This window comes from Ranitomeya imitator, chromosome 5 (assembly GCF_032444005.1).
Source record: "Ranitomeya imitator isolate aRanImi1 chromosome 5, aRanImi1.pri, whole genome shotgun sequence".
In the NCBI taxonomy this organism is placed as follows: Eukaryota; Metazoa; Chordata; class Amphibia; order Anura; family Dendrobatidae; genus Ranitomeya; species Ranitomeya imitator.
The window spans coordinates 424,572,423-424,596,669 of NC_091286.1; the positions used below are offsets into that span (position 1 = coordinate 424,572,423).

At 44.5% G+C, this 24,247-nt stretch overlaps 1 protein-coding gene across 6 annotated transcripts in view; it reads left to right on the top strand.

The window, feature by feature from the left end:
• LPP (LIM domain containing preferred translocation partner in lipoma) overlaps nucleotides 1-24,247 on the top strand; it is a 438,714-nt gene that overhangs the window by 114,239 nt on the left and 300,228 nt on the right. For 4 of the 6 annotated variants that reach the window (XM_069727091.1, XM_069727088.1, XM_069727090.1 and 1 more), the window contains one exon: nucleotides 8,255-8,311. The exons of the other annotated variants lie outside the window; for them this stretch is intronic. The gene's annotated coding sequence lies outside the window, so the exon portion shown is untranslated. The remainder of the gene's footprint in view (nucleotides 1-8,254; nucleotides 8,312-24,247) is intronic. 6 annotated transcript variants of the gene reach the window in all.

Below are 24,247 nucleotides of genomic sequence, written 5' to 3' on the forward strand. Positions count from 1 at the left end.
CGATGCAAAAACAATTATTTTTTTATATAAAATAGTTTTTATTGTGTAAAAGCGCCAAAACATAAAAAAAATTACATAAATGAGGTATCGCTGTAATCGTACTGACCCGAAGAATAAAACTGCTTTATCCATTTTACCACACGTGGAACGGTATAAACGCCCCCCCTAAAAGAAATTCAGGAATAGCTGGTTTTTGTTCATTCCGCCTCCCAAAAATCGGAATAAAAAGCGATCAAAAAATGTCATCTGCCCGAAAATGTTACCAATAAAAACGTCAACTCGTCCCGCAAAAAACAAGACCTCATATGACTCTGTGGACCAAAATATGGAAAAATAATAGCTCTCAAAATGTGGTGATGCAAAAACTATTTTTTTGCAATAAAAAGCGTCTTTTAGTGTGTGACGGCTGCCAATCATAAAAATCCGCCAAAAAAACGCTATAAAAGTAAATCAAACCCCCCTTCATCACCCCCTTAGTTAGGGAAAAATAATAAAATGTAAAAAAATGTATTTATTTCCATTTTCCCGCTAGGGTTAGGGCTAGGGCTAGGGTTAGTGCTAGGGTTAGGGTTGGGGTTAGGGTTTCAGTTATAATTGGGGGTTTCCACTGTTTAGGCACATCAGGGGCTCTCCAAACGCGACATGGCGTCCGATCTCAATTCCAGCCAATTCTGCTTTGAAAAAGTAAAACAGTGCTCCTTCCCTTCCGAGTTCTCCTGTGTGCCCAAACAGTGGTTCCCACCAACATATGGGGTATCGGCGTTCTCAGGACAAGTTGGACAACAACTTTTGGGGTCCAATTTGTCCTGTTACCCTTGGGAAAATAAAAACATAGGGGATAAAATATCATTTTCGTGGAAAAAAAAAATATTTTTTATTTTCACGGCTCTGCGTTATAAACTGTAGTGAAACACTTGTTGGTTCAAAGCTCTCACAACACATCTAGATAAGTTCCTTGGGGGGTCTAGTTTCCAATATGGGGTCACTTGTGGTGGGTTTCTACTGTTTAGGTACATCAGGGGCTCTGCAAATGCAACATGACACCTGCAGTCCATTCCATCTAAGTCTGCATTTCAAACGGTGCTCCTTCCCTTCCGAGCTCTGCCATGCACTCAAACGGTGGTTCCCTCCCACATGTGGGGTATCGGCGTACTCAGGACAAATTGGACAATAACATTTGTGGTCCAATTTCTCCTGTTACCCTTGGGAAAAAAAAAATTGCGGGCTAAAACATCATTTTGTGGAAAGAAAAAATGATTTTTTAATTTTCACAATGCTACATTCTAAACTTTAGTGAAACAATTGGGGGTTAAAAGTGCTCACCACACATCTAGATAAGTTCCTTAGGGGGTCTTCTTTCCAAAATGGGGTCACTTGTGGGGGGTTTCCACTGTTAAGGCACGTCAGGGGCTCTCCAAATGCGACATGGCGTCCGATCTCAATTCCAGCCAATTTTGCATTGAAAAGTCAAATGGCACTCCTTCCCTTCCGAGCTCTGCCATGCGCTCAAACAGTGGTTTATCCCCATATATGAAGTATCGACGTACTCAGGACAAATTGCACAACAACTTTTGGGGTCCAATTTATCCTTTTACCCTTGGGAAAATAAAAAATTTGGGGCAAAAAGATTATTTTTTGTGAAAATGAATATAAAATTTTTTTTACGGCTCTACATTATAAACTTCTGTGAAGCACTTGGAGGTTCAAAGTGCTCACCACACATCTAGATTAGTTCCTTAGGGGGTCTACTTTCCAAAATGGTGTCACTTGTGGGGGTTTCCACTGTTTAGGCACATCAGGGGCTCTCCAATCGTGACATGGGCTCCGATCTCAATTCCAGCAAATCTTGCATTGAAAAGTCAAATGGCGCTCCTTCCCTTCCGAGCTCTGCCATGTGCCCAAACAGTGGTTTACCCCCACATATGGGGTATCGGCGTACTCAGGACAAATTGTACAACGACTTTTGTGGTCCAATTTCTCCTGTTACCCTTGGTAAAATGAAACAAATTGGACCTGAAGTAAAAATTTTGTCAAAAAAAAGTTAAATGTTCAATTTTTTTAAACATTCAAAAAATTCCTCAGAAGCACCTGAAGGGTTAATAAACTTTTTGAATGTGGTTTTGAGTACCTTGAGGGGTGCAGTTTTTAGAATGGTGTCACTGTTGGGCATTTTCTGTCATATAGACCCCTCAAAGTCACTTCAAGTGTGAGGTGGTCCGTAAAAAAATGGTTTTGCAAATTTTGTTGCAAAAATTAGAAATCGCTGGTCAACTTTTAACCCTTATAACGTCCTAACAAAAAAAAATTATGTTTCCAAAATTGTGCTGATGTAAAGCAGACATGTGGGAAATGTTGTTTATTAACTATATTATGTGATATAACTCTCTAATTTAAGGGCATAAAAACTAAGAGTTTGAAAATTGCTAAATTTTCATAATTTCCGACAAATTTTTGTTTTTTTCACAAATAAATGCAAGTCATATCGAAGAAGTTTTACCACTATCATGAAGTACAATATGTCATGAGAAAACAGTGTCAGAATCACCGGGATCCGTTGAAGCGTTTCAGAGTTATGACCTCATAAAGTGACAGTGGTCAGAATTGTAAAAATTGGCCCTGTCACTTAGGTGAAAACAGGCTTTGGGGTGAAGGGGTTAAAGTAAAACTGCAAAAAAAAGATTACCAGCAAATGCATGCGTGTAAGTCAGAAGCACTCCCAAGGGTTGACCTGTAGGCCATGGCTCCTGTATACAGTGATTTCGGTGCTCAGGGTCGCGGGCACAGCTGGGCAGCGGGGCATTGTGAACATTACGGGGGGTTTTGCCTTCTGAACGGTTTTTACAGGCGAGTGAAACAGGGCGAGCCGCTCAGGACTGTCATACAGTTGTTATTTTGAGAAACTGCCGAGCCAAGCGTTGGCTCCTGTTCAGAGTAAATGGGAAAAACATTGACATATTATGTAATAATTATGTAACCCTCCATCTCAATGTGTTTTTTGAGACTCCATTAAATAATGGTGCTGTCATTTGTTCACGGCTTTATTGCATGTACAGTCAGTATTCTGAACAGTCTTAAATCCGTTATGTGATAATATGGCAAGTTGCCAACGCAGAACTGCAATATAATGTGGAATTTCCCCGGCCAGAAATGGAAGCGGATTGACTAGCCGAGTCCTCTAGTAATACTGGGAGAGCCGGTCATCGGGATTTTAGACCCCAAACCGGTGGCATGTATGTCCGATCATTTCTGGTGCAGCTCCTTGCCCGGGCTGAGAGTTTTGGTGGGCGGTCCTCTCTTGGCAGGTTTGTTGTGGTACCAGGGTCTTTCCATTTGATGATGATGGATTGGATGGTGCTGCGGGAGATCATCAGAGATTGGGATATTTTTTATATTCCAACCCTAACTTGTATTTCTCAACAACTTTGTCCCTGACTTTTTTGGAGGTTTGGAGATCTTCTTGGTCTTCATGGTGTTTGGTTAGTGGTGCCTCTAGCTTAACGGTCTATGAGTCTAATAGGTAAAAAGATAAGGAGGTGAATACTTTTGCAAGCCACTGTATATCCATTTTAGCAAGAGCAAAATACATTATACATTTATGGTGTTTGATTTTTTTTTTTATCTTCATGGAACCAAGGTTTTGGATTTAACTTGATTGGGGTTTTTACCTTTTTTTATTTAGAGTGGATCCCAAACAATTTGTCCAATCACGGGTAAAAGTATAGTGACTGCAGGGGTTGTGGGTGCAACTGTGTCCTGGAACCTTGGGTGTCTGAAAAAGGTCCATTTGGCCACAGTGTGAAGACTAATGCTAGTAAAGATGCAAGATAGTTGAGTCCTGTCGGGGATTATGCCTTCAGGCCCGTAAACTTGAGGCTACACTGGTGCCTGACAATGCAAATCACCAATGCAGACCATCGCTGAGCTCAGCAGCTCTGCTGATAGACGGCATGAGGTCCTGGGCTCAGTGATTGGCAGCAGCGGTGATGTCGCTGCTGCACCGATAGCAGATAGGGGGAGTGGAGCTAGGGTGGGGGAGTACGATCTGTCTTTATTGTACATTATTGCAAATTTTGAGGTCCAATTCTCTGATAGAAGAAAACTTCTTCAAAGTTTCATCTCTTCTTCTGTCTGTGCTGCAGCTTCTGTGCACATTGTGGGGTTGTTTGTGTCACCGATCGCTACATTATCCGCTCCGGTCCTTGTCTCCTTACATGACCCTCCCTCTAGGTTCTCTGCATCTATAGTTTAGACCGGAAGTCACTTTCTCTATGCAAAGCTGTGATTCACATGGAGTACGTATGTAACAGGCTTCAGTGGAGAAAGTGACGGATGGTCCACCCTGAAGACCCTGCATGATCCCCGCAGTCACAGGAAACGCAGAGCTCTTTACTATATATTCTATATCTGTACTTACCATATATTCTGAAATGGTAAACACCGAATTATAGAACTGCTAAAAAAAATAAAAAAGTAAAGTAAAGCATTGGGTACACGTGTAAGATGTGTGTGCTCTGTACGGTAGCATAGTTCCTGGCAGCGCACTTGTACTATCGGCATACTCAGGCTACCTTTCCTCTCTATGGCCCAGTGAGCTTCTTCCTTCCTAACAGTAAGAGGAACCAGTAAAGATTGGGAAGCATGGTGGCTTAGTGGTTGGCACTGGCCTTTGACCCTTTAGTCCTGCGGATATGCTCTTGATCCTTCCCTTGTCTGTGAGTAGGTGTTGGGCAGCCCACCTCCTCAATGCTATCCTACACATGTATAGCGCACACGTTTCTGTTTAGACGGGTATTGGACTTTTTTCTCTTTCTGCCGAGACTCCAGCCAGTGATGCAAATAGTTATTTTTAAGCTAGCAATTTTCTTTCACAAAATGCAGCATTATTTGCGTATTTGTGTTCCATTTTGTTTTGTACTTTTTGTATTTTTTTTTGTTTAAATAGCCTCCAGTATCCATGACGACTGGACCTTTCACAGCATTCCTGTGACTCCTTGCGAAATGCTGACAATTAAATATACAGTACTTTAAAGAGATCCATCAATCTTTGTTGTCATGCCAACCAGCTTATATTTAGAAATGTAACAAGTACATGGAGTTCAATTGCTCTTGTACGCAAACATAGATCTGCAGCTATAATTGAATTTTTTTTTTTTATTGAAGATCAAAATCCTATCTGAGCGAGACTTGTTTTCGGGAATATTGTCTCCTGTTAGAAGGACAGCTTTTTTATTTAAGTGGATTGTACTTTATGGGCAATTCACTTCTTTTCTTCATTATGATGGCTCATCCAATTTAGTGGATGCTAATTTAATTGCTGTGTCATTTGTTTGTAATTCTATGACATTGTGAGTACATGCTTTATGTATAATTTGTGTCCTGTAAGATCGAGATTGTAGCCCTCAGTTACACGACATGGAACTCTGCATGTATTCACAGTCAAATTGCTTAATGGGGTCTGCAGTCACTCTGTGACCTACCTCCAGCCACTGTCCAACTAGACCGTTTCTGACCTCGCACAATACACCTGCATTCAGTGAGACCGCATCCATCTAGTTGGATTGTGGCCAAGGTATCCATAGTCTGTACTTAGTCACGTGCCCGCTACTCCTGGCGCTGACACCGGACAATTTTTGCAGTGCGTGCAATGTTAGGATTCACTCACAAGTCTGCACTCGCATAAAGTGACTGCAGACTTGTACTTTTACACCAACTGACGTATTTCCTTTAAAGGGAATCTGTCAGAAGGATCAACCCTCCTGGTCCTAAGCGGTCTATATGCGCATGCAGGTAAGTTCTAGGAAGCTGAATAAAATGATACCCTGATATCTGTGATCCGATGTCTTAATCCAGAGAAATCCACATTTTTCATATATGTAAATGGCCTCTTCCAGGCTCTGGGGAGGACGCTGCCTGGAAGATTACTCTGCCTCCAGAGCTTATATTACATGACGGGGAGTTACCAGTGTGAGACTAGTAACTAGCACAGAACAGGGGAAATTAAGTTAGTCTTCTTGCGAGCACATTTGTTTGCAGCTCTCTTGAGCTCTGCTGTATTGTAAAATTATTGCAGCCCTGTCTTCCTGTGAGATGGAGGCTGAGAGGAACCTGCAGATGTGTCAGGTATAATCACACACAGCTCTGCAGTGAGATCTGGGAGCGGCCTCCAGAGCTTATCTTCCAGAGCCTGGAAGAGGTAGTTTATATAAAGTGATAAAAGATGATTTATCCACGACATCTGATGAGACATATAGGGGTCACTTTCTTCAGCAGTCTATAACCTGTATACCCATATTAATAGTTTAGATAGGTCAAATGTTGTGACAGATTCTTTGTTTGCCATGCACATTAAAGGGAACCTGTCACCCCAAAAATCGAAGATGAGCCGCAGCCACCGGCATCAGGGGCTTATCTACAGCATTCTGTAATGCTGTAGATAAGTCCCCGATGTACCCTGAAAGATGAGAAAAAGAGGTTAGGTTATACTCACCTGGGTGGGCAGACTGGTCCGATGGGCGCCGCGGTCCGGTCCGGGGCCTCCCATTTTCTTACCATGACATCCTTTTCTTGTCTTCACGCTGCGGCTCCAGCGCAGGCGTACTTTCTGCCCTGTTGAGGGCAGAGCAAAGTACTGCAGTGTGCAGGTGCCGGGCCTCTCTGACCTTTCCCAGCCTTGCGCACTGCAGTATTTTGCAGAAAGTACGCCTGCGCTGGAGCCGCAGCGTGAATACAAGAAGAGGACGTCATCGTAAGAAGATGGTTGGCCCCGGACTGCGACGCCCATTGTACCGGAAACGCCCCTGAGTGAGTATAATCTAACCTCTATTTCTCATCTTTCAGGATACATCTGGGGCTTATCTACAGCATTCCAGAATGCTGTAGATAAGCCCCTGATGCCGGTAGCCGTAGCTCATCTTCCATTTTTGGGGTGACAGGTTCCCTTTAAATGGCTATTGCTGATTGTTCGGTTAACCGCCATCTCGGTCAACTTTCCCATAGATACCAATGCTCATTCAGCTGAACGTTCCTGTATTTTCTATGAGAAAGATGACTCGCATGTCGGCCATTGGCTTATCTCTAGGGGTAGCCGTGCCATAGGGAGTACGAAATCGGACATGCACAATAGACATCTCTCCTGACCCGTGAGTTGGACGGTACAAGTTAGCCCACTGTTTTCCAAACTCCGGTGCTCACAACCCCCAGCACATCATGTTTTCAGGATTTCCTTAGTATTGCTTAGCTGCTGGAATTATCCTATATTCTCTCACCTGCACAATACTAAGGAAATCGGAAAACATGATCTGTTGGGGGCCGTGAGGACTGAAGTTTGGGAACCGCTGGGCTAAACCCGGGTTCGATTGAAATCGGTCTAATGCGTATGGAGGCCTTTATTAATTTAGTATGGTCTGACAGGTGGCGGTGCCCACCCTTGTGGAGCTTGGTGCATAAAAGTCACCACTAATCTGCAGACAAGAAGCCAGTGGAGTTTAGGATCTCTGCAGTGATTAACAGGAACACAAAAATTGTGCACCGTTGGCTTCATAGCCGAAGACTTTCATGTCCGAGCAGTTACATGCAAGCCATAAAGCACATGGAGCGGTGAATCGCACGGCTCTATCTGGCAGTGTGATGGACGATTCAGGGTTTGGTGAATACCCGGAGAACGTTAACTGCCTGACTACAGTGTGCCAACTGCAAATACACCAATGATACTGGAGCTTGTTTGGGGTTTTAGATGGTTCTGTTTTATTTTTATTTTTTTATTTTTTTTGCCGCTTTCTACACTGGTTGTTATTTTTTGGTTGCTCCTGGGTGGTCTGGTTTATCCTGTTTTTTTCTAGTCAATAATCAGTAAGCAAAAAAAAAAACCCTTTGGCAGATTTCTGATTTGTTTTTGTTGTTTTTTTCCGTGCTTTTTACACTCTGAGAGCAATTTGTAAAGCAAAGCACAATTACAGGATATTTTCTTATTTTGGGCAACTACTCTGAGCATGGTGAATTAGACATTGGAATTAGGTGGTTATTATGTGCCCTATTAGCAGTCTGCACCTTTGATAGCAGCCTTACGTGTTTATATGCGAATATCCAGTCCAGAATAGGGCCGAGTAGAGAATCTTCTGCTCTGCGGTCACTTGACGATGTGCACGTTCTTGTGTAGCGCTGTGCTTTACATTCATTGTATTGATAACATAGGATAAGCAGTGTTAATCCTGTACACAGTTTGTAACAGACATATATTTTTTTCCCCTTGTCGCAGAGTTTGCATTGTTTGAGCAAGCAGAACACAGACGACTGTTAGGGAGATCAGGAAGAGGTAAGGAAGACCATATTCTCATTATTCTTATGAAACCAGTTGTGAGCTGTTTAGAAATAATTGTCTGTTTTTCTCTAGAATTTATTGCTTGCATAAAATCATTATGGACCATTCATACTTTGACCATTAGCTTACAGGCCTATCACTTCCAGGATCATCTCCTCAAACATTCTTCCAATAAGAATAGACTTTGTAAAATCAAGAATTTGGGATTATTGATATGACCGCTTGATTCTAATCCATTGAGATTAATTTAAGGGGTTGTCAAGTACTTTTATATTGATGGCCCATTTTTATAATAGGTCATTAATATCAGATCGGTGGCAGTGCGACACCTAGCAGCCCCACCGACTAGCTGTTCCTGGTGCTGACAGCGGCCGGATGTGATAATTTGCAGAGCTGCACAGCTCAATCCACTGTATAGAGGCTGAAGCCCCTCTTATTTGAATGGGTATGGGTGGATCTGCAGATGGGTTTATTCACTGAAATTAGGTAATAGATTAGTATACAGTGAGGAAGGCTGCACTACTACATTATAGCTGTGTAATCCTCTTCATTAACTGTGATATTTGTTCCCCACCTTGTGGAGAAAGTCTGTGCTACAATCCATGCAGTTCCATCATCCCTTTATGGCAGAGGTCCCCAACTCCAGTCCTCAAGGCCCACCAACAGGTCATGTTTTCTGGATTTCCTTAGTCTTGCCCAGGTAATAATTGCATCACCTGTGCAATGCAAAGGAAATCCTGAAAACATGACCTGTTGGTGGGCCTTGAGGACTGGAGTTGGGGACCTCTGCTTTATGGAACGTATAAAGTCACATGGTGACACCCAGAGAATTACGTGATCACATGTCCTAACTGAGAAGTCATGTATTTTCAGATAGAAACTACTACACAAGATCATAGAATGTTAGAGTTGGAAGGGACCTCCAAGGTCGTTGTGTCCAACCCTCTGCTCAATGCAGGATTCACTAAACCATCTCACAGATGTCTGCCCACCTCTGTTTGAAGACTTCCATTGAAAAGGAACTCGCCACCTCTCATGGCAGCCTGTTCCATTCATTGATCACCCTCACTGTCAAAATGTTTTTCTAATATCCAGTCTGTATCTTCTCCCTTTCAGTTTCATTTCATTGCTTCTAATGTTTCCATGTGCAATTAAGAATAAGGATTATCCCTCTACATCCCCTCAGATATTTGTGGACAGCTATTAAGTCTCCTCTTAGCCTTCTTTTTTGCAAGCTAAGCATTCCCAGATTCTTTGACCGTTCCTCACAGGACATACCGTAGTTTGCAGTCTGCTCACCTTCCTGGTAGCTCTTCTCTGATCTTGCTCCAGTTTTTCAATGTAAAAAAGAGGATTGATTTGAACTTTTATGGTTTTTTCTTAAATTTTTTTTATATTTTTAAACACTTTTTTTTTCTTTTGGCATGCTTCAATAGCCTCCATAGGAGGCTAGAAGGTGCCATAGCGCGAGCACATCTGGTACAGAGAGTTGATGCTCAGATCACCTCTGTGCAGCAGAACTACAGGCTTGCTATGTGCGTCGACCACAGAGTACACCGTACGCGGTCCGCCAAATGCTTCACTGCGCATCTGCTCAATTCGCATAATAAGTGCTTGTGGGACGCCCGAGAGACCGGGGTACCCAGCACCGGACCAATGGGGTCTGTCTCTTGAGGGGGATGTCACGGGTGGCTTGACCCGGTGCTGTGGCCTCAGGCAATGCACAGTGTAAAGGGTATCGTGAGGGAACAGGCACTTACTTGATCAGCAGCAGGTTCTCCCAGCGGTGATGATCCCAATCCTGGATAGATGGCTATTGTCCAAATGAAAGACTGAGGCACTGAAACGTTTAACCAGTTTACTTTAACAAAAAAGGATTTACAACCAGTCCTGTCACCGGAGTCTGTATGGGAACTCTGAGTTACTTTGACCCTGCCGGGGTCTTCGCCTCTTATTGTACGCAATATCTGTGTGGCCCTGCTGCTGTATGTGAACTGGCTGCCGGCCCAATCTGTCCCCTCCGGGTCCTGGTTCGACGGGCAACCCGAGTCCTTTTATCGGCTTGCCCCCTCCGGGAGTACCGCTGAACTCTGTGTCTGTTGCTGCGTCCGACCCTAGTGAAGCTGATATCACCTCACGTTTTTCCGGTTGCTGTATTATATGTAATGAATACAGCCACGGATCCGGTATCCGTCTTTGCGCCTGTTCTGGGTAGTGATTAATGCTACCCGGTTCTCACAATGTCCTTTTTCTCTGTCCCTCTTCTCCTCAGGCCGGTGATTTAGGCCTGGAAACAGTCACAGGACTGTTAGAAATTCAGCTGTATGACCTCTCACTTTCAGCTTCTTAGCCCAACTGCCATTTCTTCTCTCAGACCAGAATGGATCAAGGGGAGTCTCTGGAGCTCCCCCTTCTGGCCGGAGGTGGTAGTGCAGTCTTGCTATTATAGTATTTGTATTTACTGTCAGTAACTATTTTTGTGGCAAATACCCCTAGGGGTGCCACACTTGCATATGTGTAGATCAGCGATTTGTGTTATTTCAGTGGAAAATTCTGAATATACTGTTTCAGAAAAAGTTCATATGAGTTTTTAGAATTATAACAGAATATTATAATGTTTCGTATCATTTCTCAAAAACCTTACTGTGGTGAAATACCGTATACACTCGAGTATAAGCCGAGATTTTCAGCCCACTTTTTTGGGCTGAAATTCCCCCTCTCGGCTTATACTCGAGTCATACCCAGGGGTCGGCAGGGGAAGGAGAGCGGGGGCTGTCTAATTATACTTACCTACTCCTGGTGCGGTCCCTGCACGTCCCTGCTTTTTCCAGCGCTGCAGCTTCTTCCTGTAGTGAGCAGTCACATGGTACCGCTCATTACAGTAATGAATATGCGGCTCCACCTCCCATAGAGGTGGAGCCGCATATTCATTACTATAATGAGCGGTAACGGTGACCGCTCACTACAGGAAGAAAATGCAGCGTCGGGGAGCAGACATGCAGCGACGGCGCCAGGAACAGGTAAGTATGATGGGGGGCAGTGCGCGATACTCACCTGCTCCTCGTGCCACCGGCGGCGCCGCTGTGTCTTCCGCAGTGACGCTCAGGTCAGAGGGCGCGGTGACGCGATTAGAGCGCGCCGCCCTCTTCCTGAACGTAGGCGCAGAGAATGGGAAGACACAGCGGCGGTCAGCGGTGAAACGGGGAGCAGGTGACTATAGCAAGTGTCGGGGGCCAGAGAGGTGAGTATGTAATTTTTTTTATTTTTTTAATCGCAGCAACAGCATATGGGGCAAATATCTGTATGGAGCATCTTATGTGGCCATGTGCAGCATGATATGGGGGCAAATATCTGTATGGGGCATCTGTATGGGGCCATGTGCAGCATGATATGGGGGCAAATATCTGTATGGGGCATCTGTATGGGGCCATGTGCAGCATGATATGGGGGCAAATATCTGTATGGAGCATCTTATGGGGCCATGTGCAGCATTATATGGGGCAGTTATCTGTATGGAGCATCTTATGGGGCCATGTGCAGGATTATATGGGGCAAATATCTGTATGGAGCATCTTATGGGGCCATGTGCAGCATTATATGGGGCAATTATCTGTATGGAGCATCTTATGGGGCCATAATCCACATTTGTGGAGCATTATACAGGGCAAATGTCTCTATGGAGCGTCTTATGGGGTCATAATCAACATTTGTGCAGCATTATATGGGGCATATTTTAATATGGAGCATCTTATGGAGCCCATCATAAACTGTGTGGAGCATTATATGGGGCTCCTGATTCAATATGGATATTCAAAAACACTTAACCTACTGATGTCTCAATTAATTTTACTTTTATTGGTATCTATTTTTATTTTTGAAATTTACCGGTAGCTGCTGCATTTTCCACCCTAGGCTTATACTCGAGTCATTAAGTTTTCCCAGTTTGTTGTGGCAAAATTAGGGGGGTCGGCTTATACTCGGGTCGGCTTATACTTGAGTTTATACGGTATGTATAAAAATATATGTGTGCATGAACCATGTATACGTTTATTATGTGACTAGTAATAATGTAACATTTATCCTGAAGGCTGCAGGTCTCACCCAGGTGTTAAAGGGACACTGTCACCTGAATTTGGAGGGAACAATCTTCAGCCATGGAGGCGGGGTTTTGGGGTTTTTGATTCACCCTTTCCTTACCCGCTGGCTGTATGCTGGCTGCAATATTGGATTGAAGTTCATTCTCTGTCCTCCATAGTGCACACCTGCGCAAGGCAAAAATATATCTGCGGGTTTTACTGCGGTTTGTGGTGCAGAACTGCTGCAGTGTGGCTGCCCCCCGTGCCCCAATCCCACCCCCCCATGCTCCGATGCCACCCCGCGTGCTCCGACGCCCCCCCCCGTGCACTAATCTCCCCCCCTTATACTTACCCGGCCTCCCGGTGTCCGTCCGGCCGTCTTCTCCCTGGGCGCCGCCATCTTGCAAAATGGCGGGCGCATGCGCAGTGCGCCCGCCGAATCTGCCGGCCGGCAGATTCGTTCCAAAGTGCATTTTGATCACTGAGAGAGGTTATATCTCAGTGATCAAAATAAAAAAAATAGTAAATGACCCCCCCCCTTTGTCACCCCCATAGGTAGGGACAATAAAAAAATTAAGAATTTTTTTTTTCCCCACTAAGGTTAGAATAGGGGTAGGGTTAGGAGGGAAATCAGGAACGTGTGAACATACCCTATAAGTGACACAATTGTTATAATGCTCAACCAAAAGGAAGCAGAGCCATGTGATGAGGTGACCTGTTTTACCCTGTTACGCTTTGTATGACCTGATTTTTCGGGAGATCTTTTCCATTCATCATACATGTGTCTTGCTACTTCAGCTGTGAAAAGCCTTCTGTGTAATCTGCTCCAGTCTGGTTAATCCAGCCGTCATGAATAGTCGTAATGTTACATAACGTTACTTGGAGCTGCAATGTGTTCAGGACTGAAGCCTGCACTGTGACCACACTTTTTTTCTCTCTAGCCTATTTGGGAAGGGTGTGTTACTTGTGTCACTGAAGATGTCCTAATAAAACTTCTGTTTTCTCCTCACCCCGACTCCCGCCCCATATATTTTCCAGTTTAGCACAGGAGCACTGTGAAAAATAAGGCTAGATGGTAATCCGGGTTATAAAATAGTTTGGCAATCTTTTCTGGCATCCTTCGTTTGGCAGCAGAAGAACCTCAGATCTGGCACTTTGCACAAGTATGTGTTTGTCAAATGCAAAATGTGAAAAAATAAACAATTGGATGATTTTGGTGTCCCTTTGGCAGGGCTCCTCCGCTGACTGTGGATTTTGCCATTTTTAGCTCTACAAATTAATGTTTTGAGTTATTTTGCCCACCGGTTTTCTGTCTCCTCTTATAAAGGCGACTTTGTGTTTCTTCACAGTTCATCATCCCGATTCGGCCTTTGTACACAAGCCACAGTGGAACCAAAACGTGGTCAAACAATCACAAGATGCTTAGCAGGCTTTTTAAGAGGGCTTATTTAGGAAGGTTCGTCCTGTCTTGTACCATGATCTGTGGGATGCATTTCATGTTGGTATTACTAATGGCTAGGAATAGAATGCTTTCCAAATAAAATTGAACACTGTGAACTACTTTTATGCCCTTAAATCTTTGTTCTGTAGAGTCTCAAAAATAAAAATAAGGATAATGATTGCTAAGAGTCAGTAGTTTTCTTCTCTTGCAATCTAGAGTTTATCTGTCTGTAAGTTACTTTTCAGTATGTTATGTAGTAGTAATAAGTTCTTGTTAAAGAGAACCTTTGACCGGTTTTGCATGTTAAACTGGCTACATCATGGAATAGTGACTGCCGAGCTGAGAAAAATGTATTCATTTATTTTTCTTTGTTGTGAAGATGTTGGTTTGGGGGGGTGTACTTTTTCCCCTGCATGATGCCTCCTACTTCTGATAGGTGAACATCATGCATGCAAAAAAGTTAACATGCTAAAACTTAAAGGTCCTCTTTATAGACTTTGGGTTAAACATTATAGGAGTATTCCAGCTTTAATAAGCTATCTCAATTCTATTGGATCGGTGTGGATCCGACACTGAGACCCCCACCAAATGACAAAATCGAGCACTCGTGTCTCCTGTTCTTCCGATAGTTACAAGACCATGGACATGTGTCTTCAGTATCGTAGAGTTGAATAGTGCAGCAGGGTATATTCATGGCCTTTTCTTCGTCATCTTATTGTGGCTGCAGTGTTGAAGCCTTGGGAAGAACCAAGGGGATAACTGGGTCCCACACTGACCTTAGAGTTATTAGCTAGCCATCAGGAAGGTGAGAACTTATTTGGGTTGGAATTCCCCATTATAGAGAACTTATCTGACTCATGTTGTCCGAACTATGAGCAGCATGAATCGGACACAGGCCGAGATGTCTGCACTACTTCCGTAGACTAACAGATCTTTCCTTATATGTATATTTAAGAGAGATTGGTCAGTCCAAGGAATCGGGGCTGGGAGAAGCTGCCCGAGACACACCTTGGATTAGTCATCTGACAGTCGGCTTTAGAAGTATGTTTATGAAATGCCGCAGCGATAAACCTACATGGCTACATACAACAGAGTAAAATATACACGGCTGTAATGCATGCACGGCGATAATAGTGCTGCCAGTGTCTGATTCAAGCTGTTGTGGTTCGCAGGGCTGTGGAGTCGGAGTCGGAGTTAGTTTTGGTTGGAGTCGGTAGAAATGTACCGACTCCGACTCCAGCTTTAAAAAAAAATGTATTAATATTTCATAATTGAACTTTCATATGAATTTTATAAATGTTACTCAAATATATATGTTCTATCAAACTATCTCCAGCAGAACTGCTTATCACTGTTGTTCATAGAGACATTTCTTAAGGTACCATCACACTAAGCGACGCTGCAGCGATACCGACAACGATCCGGATCGCTGCAGCGTCGCTGTTTGGTCGCTGGAGAGCTGTCACACAGACAGCTCTCCAGCGACCAACTATGCCGGTAACCAGGGTAAACATCGGGTTACTAAGCGCAGGGCCGCGCTTAGTAACCCGATGTTTACCCTGGTTACCAGCGTAAAAGTAAAAAAAAAAAAAAAAACACTACATACTTACCTTCCGCTGTCTGTCCCTCGGCGCTCTGCTTCTCTGCCCTGTGTGTGTGTGTAAGCACAGCGGCCGGAAAGCAGAGCGGTGACGTCACCGCTCTGCTTTCCGGCCGCTGTGCTTACACAGGGCAGAGAAGCAGAGTGCCGAGGGACAGACAGCGGAAGGTAAGTATGTAGTGTTTTTTTTTTTTTTTTTTTTACTTTTACGCTGGTAACCAGGGTAAACATCGGGTTACTAAGCGCGGCCCTGCGCTTAGTAACCCGATGTTTACTCTGGTTACCAGTGAAGAAATCGCTGAATCGGCGTCACACACGCCGATTCAGCGATGTCAGCAGGAAGTCCAGCGACTAAATAAAGTGCTGGACTTTCTGCAGCGATCAACGACATCACAGCAGGATTCTGATCGCTGCTGCGTGTCAAACTGAACGATATCGCTAGCCAGGACGCTGCAACGTCACGGATCGCTAGCGATATCGTTTAGTATGACGGTACCTTTACTTCTTGTGTGTCACTGTTCTCACTGCCCTTATCTAATCTTGTACTTGGTTAACCTCATGCTGCCCCAACCCCCCCTTCTTACAATGTATGAAACTGAAAGTGAAAATGTGTTGCAAATTCTTAGTAGTAAAGCTCCTCCTCTAGACTAGATGTTTGGTGTGCGTCTTCCAAGCATCTCACAGCTGCTACTCAGAAGAGGAAGAATGTAAGAAGTATTATCCTTTCAACAAACTTTGCATCAGTTAAATGTGAGTACATGAGGAATAACAGTATTACTGACCACTATATCAGTTGTACGACCTGGCAATAATTTTGTACAATTGTTTTTAGGAAAAACAATTGTCGTTTGGATTGTTAATGCAGAATTAAAAACCTGAGAATGTCAAAGAAGCGTCACATTAAATCAGCTGTATTTGAACATTTCACCATCACTCAAGATAGAAAACATTATGTCTGTCAGTGTATGACAAATGATCCAGACGAAAACAAATGCTGTGAAGCCAAGATCAGTGCATATTCAGGCCAAGATCAGTGCATATTCAGGCAAAGATAAAAATGCTCCTACCAGAGCTTCTAATCTAAAGAGACATTTACAGCGCTTTCATCCAGAAGTACTGAAAGCAGTGGATGAGAAAGACTGCATCCAAACCAATGAACCAGTGCCCAGCTCTAACAGCCAAACAAAGGAGCAGAGAACTTTGCAGCCATCAGTTGCAAGATATTTTGTCAGTGACAAAGTTACTTTGATAATGACAGTAGATACATTTAAAAACAGGTCATAGAGCTTGTTGTAAAGGATAGTGTGCCTATTTCATTATTTTCAGAACCAGCTTTTATGTGTCTGAATGGGGAAATGGCCCGCAAGCTTGGTGTTTCTCTGGAGAGAGAGAGCGTATTAAAAAATTAGTAATCGAAGAAGCTTTTAAACAAAAGGAAGAACTTTAAAAAAAAACTCTCAAGGGATGCTTTCTGTTTCTTAAAATGGATGCCTGCACACGTCAGAGTGAACTATTTTGCCATCAATGTCCGATTTGTTTGTGACAAAAATGAAATAGTTACCAAGACATTGGCAGTAAAAGACACCAAAGCTCATCCCACCAGTGAGTTTCTCCAGGTCTTGGTGGAAAAGGTTCTGCAAGACTATGAACTTAAAAAAAGAGCAAGTTCTTTCTGTCGTAACTGACAATGCTTCAAATATGATAAGTACTATTAAGCTAATGAATGAGAGTAATGATGGTGACCAGCAGCTAGAAGAACGTTCTGGGTCCACAGACACAGAAATGTTTGAAATAGAGGAACACAGTATTGTAACTGAGGAGCAAACTGAAGTTGCTTCAGATGAACAGCAACATGATAGTTTAGATGATCTTGTTGAAACTGTGTCAATACGTTCTTTCATTCATCACATGCGCTGTGTTGTGCATACGGTACAGCTGGCTATAAGAGACAGTCTGCAAGAAGGACATGCTGCTGCACTGATTTGGCAAGGTGAGAAAATTGGCTACTGTTGCCAGAACCCCTAAAGTTGACTCAATTTTGAAGAGACGTGCTGGAAAAGGGGCAATTATTGATCAAGCCACACGATGGGGCAGTACTTACTTAATGATTCAGGGCTTGGTTGAACTGAAAACCTTTCTTGTAGACATGGCTAACCCTCAACTGACGCTAAATGAAAGTCAGTGGAATCAGGTGACTGAGCTGGAAAAATTGCTAGAGCACCCATTTACAGTGACTAAAAAATTACAAGCAGAGGACTTAACTCCAGGTATTTTCTTAAAGGAGTGGAAGAACCTGATGTTTCGCCTGTCCCAAAGAGGAGGGTTAATTGCAAGTGGCATTGCTACATCAATGAAACGGAGAGAGGAGCTACTATTACAAAATAAAATTCTTTTGGCAGCTGTTTATGTAGTCCCAATGCATCGGATTCTTCTAGATGATCAACAGCTAACTAAAGGAAAAGAAGCTCTGTTTGAAATAGCAGTAAGGATGAAAGGGTTGCAGAACAGTCAGGAGGAACAAGAAGAATTTGGTCGTCCTGCCACATCTTCACCCTCATCAACTGATGAAGAATTTAATTTTGAAAAATATTTGGATCACAAGGACCGTGCAAAGCGTTCCCGCATAGAAGAGTCATCCCCATCAAAGAACACAGCCAGTATATTTCTGCAGAATTTTTCATGTGCACTAAAAGAAATTGAGAAATTTGACCGTTCATCAAAAATAACAGTGCAACAAGCGATTCCTCTGTATCCTGACATTGTCAGAGTTGTTGCCCGAGTGGTCACCAGCCTCCTCTCACCAGTATACAGCAGCAGCCTCCTCTCACCAGTATACAGCAGTAGTCTCCCCTGTGACCAGCCTCCTCTCACCAGTATACAGCAGCAGCCTCCCCTGTCACCAGCCTCCTCTCACCAGTATACAGCAGCAGCCTCCCCTGTCACCAGCCTCCCCCATCTTCAGCTCTATGAGCGCTCACCTGCTCCTGTGTCCTCGTCCCATGTTGACTTCATCCTCCTCTGCTGTGATGTCTGCAGTGATAGATCATCTCATCCTCCTCACATGCACAGACACTGCAGCACCTCAGATGCAGGGACCTCTTTGACCCCGGAAGTTGCGGCGCCACTACTTCCTGGTTCTGTCAGCCCCCTGTATCGAGGTCAATGTGGAGATGTGCCACCCTCCCCCCCCCCCCTCCCCCTCCGAAAAGACAACAAATTTCCTGGATTGGATTGTCCAACGGAGGGGAGGTTGTTGTGAATTCTTTGGCAGAGCTCCCTCCTGTGGTCACAAGTGGTACTTCGGCTGATTCTCTCTGTGAGCTTCCGTTGGTGGAGGAAAGTGGTACTGCGGCTTCTGAGTTTCCTTCCTCAGGTGATGTGGTGAAGTCGTTAGGTGCTGTTCTATTTAACTCCACCTAGTTCTTTGATCCTGGCTTCCAGTCAATGTTCTAGTATTGGACCTGTTTCCTCCTGGAGCGTTCCTGTGGCCTGCTGCTCTGCATAGCTAAGTTCCGCTTTTGCTTTTTGTTTACTGTTTTTTTCTGTCCAGCTTGCTTATTTGTTTTCTCGTGCTTGCTGGAAGCTCTGGGACGCAGAGGGTGTACCTCCGTGCCGTTAGTTCGGTACGGAGGGTCTTTTTGCCCCCTTTGCGTGGTTGTTTGTAGGGTTTTGTGTTGACCGCAAAGTTACCTTTCCTATCCTCGCTCTGTTCAGAAAGTCGGGCCTCACTTTGCTAAATCTATTTCATCTCTACGTTTGTCTTTTCATCTTAACTCAGTCATTATATGTGGGGGCTGCTTTTTCCTTTGGGGTATTTCTCTGAGGCAAGGTAGGCTTATTTTCTATCTTCAGGCTAGCTAGTGTCTCAGGCTGTGCCGAGTTGCATAGGGAGCGTTAGGCGCAATCCACGGCTGCCTTTAGTTGTGTTGGAGAGGATTAGGGATTGCGGTCAGCAGAGTTTCCACGTCTCAGAGCTCGTTCTATGTTTTTGGGTTATTGTCAGGTCACTGTATGTGCTCTGACTCCTATGTCCATTGTGGTACTGAATTACCTTATCATAACAGTACTGGAAGCCAAATACTAATGATTCTCAATAGAGGGAAAAAAGAAGTTCTGAGACCATTTTTTTTTCTCTGCACTGTGTTTTGCCTTTTTTTCCCCCTAGACATTTGGGTGGTTCAGGACACAGGTGTAGCGATGGACATTAAAAGTCTGTCTTCATGTGTGGATCAGCTCATGGCAAGAGTACAAAATATTCAAGACTTTGTGGTTCAGAATTCTATGTTAGAACCGAGAATTCCTATTCCTGATTTGTTTTTTGGAGATAGAACTAAATTTCTGAGTTTCAAAAATAATTGTAAACTATTTCTAGCTTTGAAACCTCGCTCCTCTGGTGACCCAATTCAACAAGTTAGGATCATTATTTCTTTTTTACGTGGCGACCCTCAGGACTGGGCATTTTCTCTTGCGTCAGGAGATCCTGCATTAAGTAATATCGATGCGTTTTTCCTGGCTCTCGGATTGCTGTACGATGAACCTAATTCAGTGGATCAGGCAGAGAAAAATTTGCTGGCTCTGTGTCAGGGTCAGGATGAGATAGAGGTATATTGTCAGAAATTTAGAAAGTGGTCCGTAGTCACTCAATGGAATGAAGGTGCGCTCGCAGCTATTTTCAGAAAGGGTCTCTCTGAAGCCCTTAAGGATGTCATGGTGGGATTTCCTATGCCTGCTGGTCTGAATGAGTCTATGTCTTTGGCTATTCAGATCGGTCGACGCTTGCGTGAGCGTAAATCTGTGCACCATTTGGCGGTATTACCTGAGCTTAAACCTGAGCCTATGCAGTGCGATAGGACTTTGACCAGAGTTAAACGGCAAGAACACAGACGTCTGAATGGGCTGTGTTTCTACTGTGGTGATTCCACTCATGCTATCTCTGATTGTCCTAAGCGCACTAAGCGGTTCGCTAGGTCTGCCACCATTGGTACGGTACAGTCAAAATTTCTTCTGTCCGTTACCTTGATCTGCTCTTTGTCATCGTATTCTGTCATGGCATTTGTGGACTCAGGCGCTGCTCTGAATTTGATGGACTTGGAGTATGCTAGGCGTTGTGGGTTTTTCTTGGAGCCCTTGCAGTGTCCTATTCCATTGAGAGGAATTGATGCTACGCCTTTGGCCAAGAATAAGCCTCAGTACTGGACCCAGCTGACCATGTGCATGGCTCCTGCACATCAGGAGGTTATTCGCTTTCTGGTGTTGCATAATCTGCATGATGTGGTCGTGTTGGGGTTGCCATGGCTACAAGTCCATAATCCAGTATTAGATTGGAAATCCATGTCTGTGTCCAGCTGGGGTTGTCAGGGGGTGCATGGTGATGTCCCATTTCTGACTATTTCGTCATCCACCCCTTCTGAGGTTCCAGAGTTCTTGTCTGATTACCGGGATGTATTTGATGAGCCCAAGTCCAATACCCTACCTCCGCATAGGGATTGTGATTGTGCTATCGATTTGATTCCTGGTAGTAAATTCTCAAAAGGTCGACTGTTTAATTTGTCTGTGCCTGAGCACGCCGCTATGCGGAGTTATGTGAAGGAGTCCTTGGAGAAGGGGCATATTCGCCCGTCATCGTCGCCATTGGGAGCAGGGTTCTTTTTTGTAGCCAAGAAGGATGGTTCGCTGAGACCTTGTATAGATTACCGCCTTCTAAATAAGATCACGATTAAATCTCAGTACCCCTTGCCGTTGTTATCCGATTTGTTTGCTCGGATTAAGGGGGCTAGTTGGTTCACCAAGATAGATCTTCGTGGTGCGTATAATCTTGTGCGTATTAAGCGAGGCGATGAATGGAAAACTGCATTTAATACGCCCGAGGGCCATTTTGAGTATCTAGTAATGCCATTCGGACTTGCCAATGCTCCATCAGTGTTTCAGTCCTTTATGCATGACAACTTCCGAGAGTACCTGGATAAATTCCTGATTGTGTACTTGGATGACATTTTGATCTTCTCGGATGATTGGGAGTCTCATGTGAAGCAGGTCAGAACAGTTTTTCAGGTCCTGCGTGCTAATTCTTTGCTTTTGAAGGGATCAAAGTGTCTCTTTGGTGTTCAGAAGATTTCATTTTTGGGGTTCATCTTTTCCCCTTCTACTATCGAGATGGACCCTGTTAAGGTCCAAGCCATCCATGATTGGACTCAGCCGACATCTCTGAAGAGTCTGCAAAAGTTCCTGGGCTTTGCTAATTTTTATCGTCGCTTCATCTGCAATTTTTCTAGTATTGCTAAACCATTGACCGATTTGACCAAGAAGGGTGCTGATGTGGTCAATTGGTCTTCTGCTGCTGTGGAAGCTTTTCAAGAGTTGAAGCGTCGTTTTTCTTCTGCCCCTGTGTTGTGTCAACCAGATGTTTCGCTTCCATTCCAGGTCGAGGTTGATGCTTCTGAGATTGGAGCAGGTGCTGTTTTGTCGCAGAGAAGTTCTGATTGCTCGGTGATGAAACCATGCGCCTTCTTTTCCAGGAAGTTTTCGCCTGCTGAGCGAAATTATGATGTGGGCAATCGAGAGTTGCTGGCCATGAAGTGGGCATTCGAGGAGTGGCGTCATTGGCTTGAAGGAGCTAAGCATCGCGTGGTGGTCTTGACTGATCATAAGAACTTGACTTATCTCGAGACTGCCAAGCGGTTGAATCCTAGACAGGCTCGTTGGTCGCTGTTTTTTGCCCGTTTTGACTTTGTGATTTCGTACCTTCCAGGCTCTATAAATGTGAAGGCGGATGCTCTGTCTAGGAGTTTTGTGCCCGACTCTCCGGGTTTATCTGAGCCGGCGGGTATCCTCAAAGAGGGAGTAATTTTGTCTGCCATCTCCTCTGATTTGCGGCGGGTGCTGCAAAAATTTCAGGCTAATAAACCTGATCGTTGCCCAGCGGAGAAACTGTTTGTCCCTGATAGGTGGATGAATAGAGTTATCTCTGAGGTTCATTGTTCGGTGTTGGCTGGTCATCCTGGAATCTTTGGTACCAGAGAGTTAGTGGCTAGATCCTTTTGGTGGCCATCTCTGTCGCGGGATGTGCGTTCTTTTGTGCAGTCCTGTGGGATTTGTGCTCGGGCTAAGCCCTCCTGTTCTCGTGCCAGTGGGTTGCTTTTGCCCTTGCCGATCCCGAAGAGGCCTTGGACACATATCTCTATGGATTTTATTTCAGATCTTCCCGTCTCTCAAAAGATGTCAGTCATTTGGATGGTCTGTGATCGCTTCTCTAAGATGGTCCATTTGGTACCCTTGTCTAAATTGCCTTCCTCCTCTGATTTGGTGCCATTGTTCTTCCAGCATGTGGTTCGTTTACATGGCATTCCAGAGAATATCGTTTGACAGAGGTTCCCAGTTTGTTTCGAGGTTTTGGCGAGCCTTTTGTGGTAGGATGGGCATTGACTTGTCTTTTTCCTCGGCTTTCCATCCTCAGACTAATGGCCAGACGGAACGAACCAATCAGACCTTGGAAACATATCTGAGATGCTTTGTTTCTGCTGATCAGGATGACTGGGTGTCCTTTTTGCCTTTGGCTGAGTTCGCCCTTAATAATCGGGCCAGCTCGGCTACCTTGGTTTCGCCGTTTTTCTGCAACTCTGGGTTCCATCCTCGTTTCTCTTCAGGGCAGGTTGAGTCTTCGGACTGTCCTGGTGTGGATACTGTGGTGGACAGGTTGCAGCAGATTTGGACTCATGTAGTGGACAATTTGACCTTGTCCCAGGAGAAGGCTCAATGTTTCGCTAATCGCAGACGCTGTGTGGGTCCCCGACTTCGTGTTGGGGATTTGGTTTGGTTATCTTCTCGTCATATTCCTATGAAGGTTTCCTCTCCTAAGTTTAAACCTCGTTTCATTGGTCCGTATAGGATTTCTGAGGTTCTTAATCCTGTGTCTTTTCGTCTGACCCTTCCAGATTCTTTTTCCATACATAACGTATTCCATAGGTCATTGTTGCGGAGATACGTGGCACCTGTGGTTCCATCTGTTGATCCTCCTGCCCCGGTTTTGGTGGAGGGGGAATTGGAGTATATTGTGGAGAAGATTTTGGATTCTCGTGTTTCAAGACGGAAACTCCAGTATCTGGTTAAGTGGAAGGGTTATGCTCAGGAAGATAATTCCTGGGTCTTTGCCTCTGATGTCCATGCTCCCGATCTTGTTCGTGCCTTTCATATGGTTCATCCTGGTCGTCCTGGGGGCTCTGGTGAGGGTTCGGTGACCCCTCCTCAAGGGGGGGTACTGTTGTGAATTCTGTGGCAGAGCTCCCTCCTGTGGTCACAAGTGGTACTTCGGCTGATTCTCTCTGTGAGCTTCCGTTGGTGGAGGAAAGTGGTACTGCGGCTTCTGAGTTTCCTTCCTCAGGTGATGTGGTGAAGTCGTTAGGTGCTGTTCTATTTAACTCCACCTAGTTCTTTGATCCTGGCTTCCAGTCAATGTTCTAGTATTGGACCTGTTTCCTCCTGGAGCGTTCCTGTGGCCTGCTGCTCTGCATAGCTAAGTTCCGCTTTTGCTTTTTGTTTACTGTTTTTTTCTGTCCAGCTTGCTTATTTGTTTTCTCGTGCTTGCTGGAAGCTCTGGGACGCAGAGGGTGTACCTCCGTGCCGTTAGTTCGGTACGGAGGATCTTTTTGCCCCCTTTGCGTGGTTGTTTGTAGGGTTTTGTGTTGACCGCAAAGTTACCTTTCCTATCCTCGCTCTGTTCAGAAAGTCGGGCCTCACTTTGCTAAATCTATTTCATCTCTACGTTTGTCTTTTCATCTTAACTCACAGTCATTATATGTGGGGGCTGCTTTTTCCTT